Source organism: Amblyomma americanum, chromosome 4, assembly GCF_052857255.1.
Source record: "Amblyomma americanum isolate KBUSLIRL-KWMA chromosome 4, ASM5285725v1, whole genome shotgun sequence".
Taxonomy (NCBI): Eukaryota; Metazoa; Arthropoda; class Arachnida; order Ixodida; family Ixodidae; genus Amblyomma; species Amblyomma americanum.
In genome coordinates this window covers 135,848,946-135,858,596 of record NC_135500.1, presented here as the reverse complement: position 1 = coordinate 135,858,596, position 9,651 = coordinate 135,848,946, and the positions used below count along the sequence as shown (strand labels likewise).

General features: G+C 49.7%; 1 non-coding gene across 1 annotated transcript; it reads right to left on the bottom strand.

Annotated features, from left to right (window-relative positions):
* Positions 1-9,400: 9,400 nt before the first annotated feature.
* On the bottom strand, positions 9,401-9,473 carry TRNAK-CUU (transfer RNA lysine (anticodon CUU)). The gene has a single exon. It is a non-coding gene; the product is annotated as a tRNA-Lys (tRNA).
* Positions 9,474-9,651: the final 178 nt, after the last annotated feature.

Here is a 9,651-nt window from a genome sequence, read left to right as displayed (position 1 = left end):
AACCACGGACTCGTGGTCACCGGAAGGCCATGATGCGATGATGCGGGAATTGTCGACGCCAAGCAGGCTGGCCAGGCGATGAACTGTTCTTTCCAGTGAGCTTCCGGGTGCACCCATGAGTGAAATTCACAAGCAAACACCCGACATTCAGAAAAAAATGGGAGGAAACACTTAAGCTCCGCCTTAAAGGTGTGATGCGGCAGAGTAATTGGTTCATTCTCATACATTCAAGTGATTATTTACAATCATATAGATCCCAGGGAGTCTTCATATTCCTCGTGACGCAGTGGTGCAGCGGTTAAGCCACTACGGCACCTCTTTCTTCCTTTCTTCTTTCACTCCCTCCTTTATCTCTTCCCTTAAGGCGCGGTTCAGGTGTCCGCCGATATGGGAGATACTGTACCTTTTTTTTTCCCCAAAAACCAATTTTCATTTTCATTTACCTGCACATATTTATTATTGTGTAATATTTTTTGTGTATATTACCTCTCCCCCTATCCTCTTCCTATCCCCTCACCTCTTTCATTTCATTTATGCACTCTGCCTGCTATCGCTTATTTCGGCTCTACCATGTCTGAAACAAAGAAGACCAGCGGGTGCTGTCCCACCGCATGGCGGCGCCACTAAATGGCTAACACTGTGGCAATATTTTAACAAACCACTTAGTACTACTACAACACAGGTTTGCTTGGAGAGACATGGGGGAGGTTGATGATGATGATGAGTACTGCTACTACAAATGGAAGGCGCAGTAACTGTATCACTTCTCGGCGGACACCTCAACCGCGCCGTGAGGGCAGGGAGGGAGGAGAAAGAGAGAAAGATGCGCCATATTGAAGGGCTCCGGAATAATTTCTACTACCTGGGGATTTTGTAGCCAGAGCTACACTACGCTAGCACTTCGAGCCTTCAGCGTGGCACCCCTTGAGCTCCGTGGCGGCGCCGTGGCTGGTCACGTGGTTGGTCACGTGGTGCGCAGCAGCTGCTGCTGCTGGCGGCGCGGCGCGCCGGCGAAACCGAGAGGGGGAAAAGGAGACGTTAGAGGGGAAGAGAGAGTGAATCTGCGTCCAGGGACGATGAAGGGACGCCCAGCGAAACGGAGCGATTGTCAATTCGTCTTTGGAGAAAGCCCGGACTCCAAAAAATTTGAAAACAGCGAAAATAATTTTATTGCTCAAAGACCAGAAAAAGAGTTTTGATGTCTACAATATTCGGCCGATTGCTCTCACATCAAATTTGGTTAAGTTTGTAAAACGGGTAGTCTTCAGCCGCCTCACGAATCAGGTTCTGTCTCTTCAAGGCTTCAGTGAGGCACAGATTGGTTTCCGCAGTGAGTGTTCCATTTGGACCGCGCACATAGACTTGGAGAGCCGTATTAGGGTTGCTATGAAGCAAGAAGAGGTATCTGCTCTGGTTACTTTGGATATTGCTAAGGCGTATGACAGCGTTTAACACAGCTTCTTGCTTCAAAAACTAGCTGGTCTACAACCTCCTTCGTACCTCTTTGCGTGGATAAGGGAGTCCTTAAGGGCCAGATCTTTCTTTTGCTCTAAGGATACGTTAAATTCTAGCACATACGCCCAGTCCAGAGGTGTCCCACAAGGCTCCGTTCTTTCGCCGTTGTTGTTTAACACACTAATGCGTGATATCCCTATTCACAAGGAGGTCAAAGTTTATGTGTATGCGGATGATATTGCTTTTTTCGCTTCTGTCAAAACTATTCATATCCTGTATCAATTGTTGCAAGAGTATTTAAATGCTCTAAAAGTTTGGCTTGACAGCCTGATGTTAACTTTATATGTCAACAAGTGTGCAGTCCTTGTTTTTCCACAGTCATCCCCTCCTTACATTTCTTTGGCGTATCACTCTATCCTAATCCCTCATGTTGATTGGATTAAATAATTAGGTATAATATATGACCCACAGTTAGACTGGCGGCCCCATATTAGAATCATTGTGCTTAAAGGTGAGCGTGCCCTTGGCTGGTTGGTTAGGATCAGCAACAAAAAATTTGGTATGCGTCGCGACACTTTGATCTTTCTTTATAAGGCCTATGTGCGGCCAATACTTGAATTCGTCTCTGTTCTCTTTTCTGGGTTCTCAAGGTACAAGCTTGAACCCCTGTTTGTTATGGAGCGACGCGCTCTGCGCCTTCGGTTAAGTCTGCCTAAATCAGTGGCGAATGCTGCGCTGTACTTGGAGGCGCGGATACATGATCTAAATTTGCAGATTCAGCTTCTTACTGTGCGGACGTCTTTAATGTCTTCGGGCCTGTTCCTTGATTGATTAACCCCGTATTTACTACGAACTCATCTCTATTCTTTTGTACTTTTTGGCCTAGGTATAAGCTTCCTCAGGTTGCGTTATCTAATTCACTGCTGTCAAAAGTTTCTGTTTCAATAAATTCGGTAGTACCGCCGCGCTGTTACTGTAGTCTGCTTTGATGACAACCTCCCAGGGAATGCTAGAAATCTGCCTCCCAGCGTATTAAATGGGCTTATTGAGGAGTATCTGGATAATTTTCCTAACCATATTGCCGTTTTTACAGACGCCTCCCAGCAAAATGAAAAGGCAGCCCTTGGCATTTACTCAATGGCTCTTGATTGGAGTTATTCATCTCGGGCCCCTGACTATACCCCTATTTTTGTCGCCCAGTTTCTGCCATTGAGTCGCCATTAATAAGGATTCCCTGCAATATTCCTTGGGTTATTATACTTTCAGACAGCTTTTCCGCCTTGACAGCGCTCGAAAAATCGTGGGATACTCCTATGAGCCGTTCCCTTCGATTTTTTATTCTACCACATATTACAGAAGTAAGTTTTCACTGGGTCCCTGGGCGCTGTGGCATTGGTTCTAATAAGAGGGCTGATTTTTTAGCTAAGTCTGCCCTTGGGGGACCTATTGTCCCGTTCGTCCCAAATACTGTCTTCTTGACTGCAGCACGCTCCCAACGGTTCCAGCGCCTCCGCTACTTGAGCCATGAGCCTCTCCTTGCTGTAGCGGATTTTCAACACCTGGAATTTTCTTGAAGTGTGCAGATGTGCAGTTCAAGGAAATGTGAAGTGTCCATGACCCTCCTGCGCTGCACAATACCGCGACTAAATCTCTATTTATGTCGATCAGGGTTATCGCTGGCCAACCTTTGTGAGTCTTGTGGCGAAATAGAGTCAATAGATCACTTTTTCCTCTTTTGCCGGCGGTTCGCTTCTCTCTGTAGAACATACTTGGAGATCCCCCTCGCTCGACTGGGGCTCCCTCTATCTATTCCGATCCTCCTCTCCTTTGGGGCAAGCGTCAAGGGACATGCCTTGAAACCAGTGTGCGATTTTATTCACGGATATATAATTGCATCAGGTAGATTTTTATGCTAGAATGTGAATTCACAGCTTTTTCATTCCGTTTTTTATCGCATTTTCTAAAATCCAAATTCGAGTCTTCGTCACTAAATTAGTCAATTACTCCACTCCCAGTTTTCAAAGCTTTGAAAACTTTCGAAAGCTATGCGACTTTCAAAGATGACACATGCCCACATTGGGGGATCGGCTAGGAATCGAGAGAGAAGACAGATCGAGACATTATCTTCGTTAAGCGGACCATCATCATCATCGCCATCAGCATCAGCCTGGCCACGCCCACTGCCGGGCAAAGGCTTCGCACGACTGTAGGGACTCCGGAACTTTTTTTTTTTTTGTGGGGAGCAAGACTTCGAGCTTATTGTGTTATTTATTTATTTAATGCTCCGTTATTTAATAAATTTTATATTTTTATTATTTTTTATTTTTCAATGTTCGAAGGTTGATGGCAAGTGTCACGTTGTGGTGACGACACTCCAGCAGTTAGGAAGACGACGAAAAGGCTTCCAAAAGAAACCGTTAAAGGGGCTGACTGGCGCCCATTAAGAACTGAGTGACTCGGCGGTCATCGAACTGAATGCCTGCAGTTCTTGGCCGCGCTGAATTTAAAGCTGGCAAGGAACCTTCGAATGCGCCGATTCCCCGTGCGCCGACTTAAACAGTAGAGAAGCTTGGGAAGCTTCGCTGCGGAGCGAGGACCCCGCCATCCAGCAAAGCCACCCGCCTGGCGGCTGAGGCCATGAAGAAGTAATGCGTCCTTAGTTTGCGGAGCATCTCCTACCCGCGTCCCAGGCCTGCGTGCCGGGACCGGGGATTTGGGGGCTCCTTCTCTGTGTACATTAAAGTTTTCATTCATTCATTCATTCACTGGAGATAAAGAACCAAAAGCAACTACAACAATCTGGAAAAATGTGGCAGCATTTGTACGCAGCCACGATCAATGAAGATAAGTCTGGTCGCATCTCGCATTGCAAAACAAAATGATAAAGCCGCGTGCCGGCGGTTTTGAGTGCGAACGAACAAACGGTGCAAAGATTCACGGCAATATAACGCACGAGGAGTGATCAATTGCATTAAAAACGTTTGTGCATAGTTTGTTTAAATTCTGCCAATCATGATCATGTACACGAGTCAGACAGTCGACTTCTGGTGGGACATGACTGGTTTACGTTATGCGAAGCCAGGCAAGTAGCTCAGCCCCACTGTGATTTTCTCTTACATAGAGGCCTCACACACACGGACCGGCTCCACCATGTTCCTGACGGCAGGGCCCTCCGTGCACGTCTCTCGGGACACCCCCACTCCAGGATGGGCATGCTCTCCGCTGCCTACATGGAGTCCCTGGGCCCTCCCGCCAGCCATCCTGCCCTCCCCCCCCCCCCCCCCACCACCTACGCGTCCTCCCCTGCAGGTCTCCCTGGACTTCGGAGGCACGTTCAAGCGCCACACACCAGCTGCGGCCCTCAATCAGACCGCGGCTGCCTTCCTGGATGAGATGAAGGGGTCCACCCTTCCCTTCACTGATGGCTCGGTGCTACCAGCCACAGGACAGGGGGCAGCGGCACTCGTGGCTCCGCAGCTGAACGCGACAAGGACGTGCAGGCTGCCCTTCCCGCGCAGTTCCACTGCGGCTGAGCTGACCGGACTCCACCTGGCAGCGGACCTGTTTGTGACCATACCACCTGGTCCAGTCGCGGTCCTCTGTGACCCCCGGCCAGCCATCCAGCTGCTGTCCAGGCCTCATGACAACGTGGCCACTACCTCCCTGCTAAGGACCTGCCTGCGGACCCTGGAGGATGCGGGCCACCAGATCTCCCTGCACTGGGTGCCGGACCACTCCGGCATTGAGGGAAATGACCTGGCCCACACCGATGTGTCCCCGGTATCCTTTGCAGTGACTCAACATGACTTTGCCCGCCCCCTCATCATGCAGATGGTACGGGCCCTTCACCCCGACCGGAGGATTGCGGCCTACAAGCCCTCCTGCCGGCTCTCGGAGCAGCTGCTTAGGCGGGACTGAGCCCTCCTCCTGCGCCTCCACATCGGGTGCACGTGGACGCCCTCCAGGTTGTACGTCTGCGGCAGGGCCCCCTTTCCTGCCTGCCCCTCCTGCGGGGACACGGGGACGCTCGGTCACCTCCTGCTGACGTGCCCGACCCATGATCTCCCCAGGCGACGACTGGAGTCGGGATACCGGGCACTCGGTCTCCCGACTACCACGAAGGACGGACGACCTCCTCTTCCCGGCTCGCAGCCAGCTCCTGGCGCATCGGATCCTCCTCTCCTTCCTCGAGGAGACTGGCCTGAGCATCCTCCTCTAGACCTTCGCCCCGTCCAGCACGAGGCGATGGATCTTAGTGGACCTATGCTCATTCCCCCTGCCCGGTGCTTGCACACATTCCCAGTGCACCGAGGCTCCCCTCCCACCGCCCGGTGCTTGCACACACTCCCAGTGCACCGCGACTCCCCTCCCTGTTGGACGCTGACGTTGATGCGGCGGTGCGACTCCTGAACTGCCAAGGACTTCCAAGGATGCGACGGCGGCGACCCTCCCCTTCCCCTCCCCCTACATACTATACCCCCTCCCCTGGTCCCCAAGAATGATGCCCAAAGGGCCAACTTACGTCGGGACCAGTACCCCCTCCCCCCCCTTCATAGCAACAACCACCACCACCACCACCACCACCACTGCGATTTGCATTAAAAGAGTCCTAGAATTGAAGTGTTTCAGTTGTCGGAAACTTGATCCAAGTGCAAGCAGTTGGAGACTGGAGGTTTGGGGGGAGGAAGGCGCTGCCCCCTCCCCTCCCCTGTTCCGGGGTCCCTATGAGAACAGCAAGCTGGACTTTTTCTCCGGGAAGAGTTCAGGGCTAACGTTTTAATACTAGCGATTCTTGGGTTGATCATATTCATCCAGCTGCAGGGATAGTACTCACGTTTTGGGCACACCTTAATTTGCTTGCGCGTGCGTGCTAGATAGCACTTATTTTAATAATAGTAATAATTGGTTTTGGGGGAAAGGAAATGGCGCAGTATCTGTCTCATATATCGTTGGACACCTGAACCGCGCCGTAAGGTAAGGGGTAAAGGAGGGAGTGAAAGAAGAAAGGAAGAATACGTGCCGTAGTGGAGGGCTCCAGAATAATTTCGACCACCTGGGGATCTTTAACGTGCACTGACATCGCACAGCACACGGGCGCCTTAGCGTTTTTCCTCCATAAAAACGCAGCCGCCGCGGTCGGGTTCGAACCCGGGAACTCCGGATCAGTAGTCGAGCGCCCTAACCACTGAGTCACCGCGGCGGGGCACACTTATTTTCCAGAAGTTAAGTTTTCGTTTATCACGAAGACAAATCGGGCGCTGCAACCAGATGAACCAGTATGCTAAGAAAATAAAACTATGTTAACGTCCCGAAGGAACACATGTAGAGAAAGGCTCATTCCCCACCAGCCCTCTTGACAATGCTATTTTTGGGAGTGTATATATCCCTCTCCCCACCTCTCCCTTCCATGTGCACACGCGTACAGGGCGTGTATATACTGACGCGCGCACTGTCGGAAATGTATATCGCTCGGCAAACTGCTCTAGTTCTTTGTCAATCTTAGGCCACCACACAATCTGACGTGCTAGAAGACTTTCGCTTGAGCTAGTTGGTTGTAGCATGATATAATTTGCGCAAAAGCGTACTGGCAGCAACCAATCTACGTACGTTTTAACGTGTGTGAATCTCATTAATTGCTGCGGCGCCATGCCGTTCCCGCATGATGATCTACTGCATAAAACATAGATTGGTGGCGCCAGTCCTGTCTTGCGTGTGTTTGTCTCCGTATTTTTGCGCCAGTACGCTTTTGCGCAATTTATGTAGTGCTACAATCCACGTGCTACCATTTTCATCTGTCTTGTTAATGCCGTGATGTTCTTCATGCAAAATGTTTAAGACACGGTATCTCAAGGAACTGGGAATAACAAGGTTGTTCCTGTTCAGTTCATGTTCAAGGACAGTTCATACTGTCTGGTGAAGAATGCCTCAATTTTGCGTTATGTAGACTATATACAGGGACTTACGTTTTTATGCGCCGGATTTTAAAACATTCCTGTGATTTTAAAACATTCCTGTGCGCAAAATGCTCACAAGGTAGAATATTATTGCCTAAGTTGTTTGAAATTTAAATAAACATCGGTAGTTGCCTGTATCTGGTGGAATTAGCGAGAAACTGCTTTCGGCTAATAATAATAATTGGTTTTTGGGGAAAGGAAATGGCGCAGTATCTGTCTCATATATCGTTGGACACCTGAACCGCGCCGTAAGGGAAGGGATAAAGGAGGGAGTGAAAGAAGAAAGGAAGAGGTGCCGTAGTGGAGGGCTCCGGAATAATTTCGACCACCTGGGGATCTTTAACGTGCACTGACATCGCACAGCACACGGGCGCCATAGCGCTCCGGAATAATTTCGACCACCTGGGGATCTTTAACGTGCACTGACATCGCACAGCACACGGGCGCCATAGCGTTTTTATGGCTATGGCGCCCGTGTGCTGTACGATGTCAGTGTACGTTAAAGATCCCCAGGTGCAGGTGGTCGAAATTATTCCGGAGCCCTCCACTACGGCACCTCTCTCTTCCTTTCTTCTTTCACTCCCTCCTTTATCCCTTCCCTTACGGCGCGGTTCAGGTGTTCAACGATATATGGGACAGATACTGCGCCATTTCCTTTCCCGCCCAAAAACCAATTATTATTATTAGTATTACGAGTACAGTTGTTGCAGACTAGAGCCAAGCAGCCGATTTCACAGGCTGCGCCATCTGCCGGAGGTCAAGGCAAACGACATCTGAAAACAGTTTCTCGCCAATTTCAATCCTTCGCGCGCGCATTGGCTGCGTGTGGCCCGGGGAACGACGGGTGCGTCACGGAACCGCGACGAGTGATGTGTGTGACGGATGCGGTGCAGTAGAAACTCTCGAACACCTGCTCCTTCGCTGCTCCGCGTTCGCCGATGCTCGTCGCGATATGCTCGCGGCCTATAGGGCGCAGGGCATACTACCAGACTCCATCAAGACGCTATTGTGGCCGCAGGGCAGTGCGCGCACTCGTGAGCGAACTTTGGTGAGCCCCTGTGCATTCCTCGAACACACGGGCTTGACGTCCCGTCTGTTCTCCGTCAGGTAGTTTCACGCAGTGACCGAACGCTCCGCGAGTTCTACCTTGAACGATTAATAACTGGACGCCCCACTCCAGTTGTAACCAACACAGTGCTGTGCGCGTGTGTGATTTAATACATCTAAAATGAACTAATCACGCGCATAACCTGGACACATTTCTTATTGTGTAAATAGTTTGTACATATTACTTCTCCCCCTATCCTCTCTTCCTGTCCCCTCACCTCTTTAATTTCATTTCTCCATTCTGCCTGCTGTCCTTTATTTCCGCTGCCCCAGCTCAGGTGCTTCAGTATCGATGGCAGATGCCGGGGCTAGCAAAAATCTTTTCCTTCCTTTTAACTATTATTTTTTAATAAAACCACTACCACCACCACCAATTTCAACACACACAGGCAAGTACCGATGTTTTAGATATTAAACAACTTAGGCAATAACATTCTACACTGTGGGCGCTGTTTGATCTCTATTAGGCCAGAATTTTGCGCTCATGAATTTTGAAAATTCCAGCACATAAAAACGGAAGACCCTGTATATAGTAAGGCCAGCCATGCAGAGTAGTCTCGCGAACTGCTCTGAGCTGTGCACCTGCATTTCTTTAGAGACCCCACCGCTCGACCTGGCGGCAGATATTAGGTTTGCGTATATACTCAGGACATAGTACGTCAAAAATGGGGGCGTCTGAGAGAAATGAACAGCATCTCCATTTCAGAGTCATCCTTGAAAATACCACTTCAGCAGGACGCCCGCTCGAGTTATCGAGTACTGTTTCTTGTTTCAACATATACAGCTTAACTCTGCATACCGAAGGCACACTTTTGCAAATGAATGTGTTTGCACCAATCTTTTGAATGTGTTTGCACCAATCTTTTTGAAAAAAAAAAAAACAGCGCCCAACGTGGGGCTCGAACCCACGACCCTGAGATTAAGAGTCTCATGCTCTACCGACTGAGCTAGCCGGGCGACACGTTCAGAGCGTTTAAAAGATGGTATATATACTGTATAAGCCAACTTCCAGGTGTATATATTGAGCTTTTAATAATAACGAGACGAGTTTGGTTATCTGCTCGTCAAAAGGTGGTCATTTTTTTCACATTTTGACGCCAAATTAGCGCCCAGAAAGTCAAGTACCGGCCTCTCC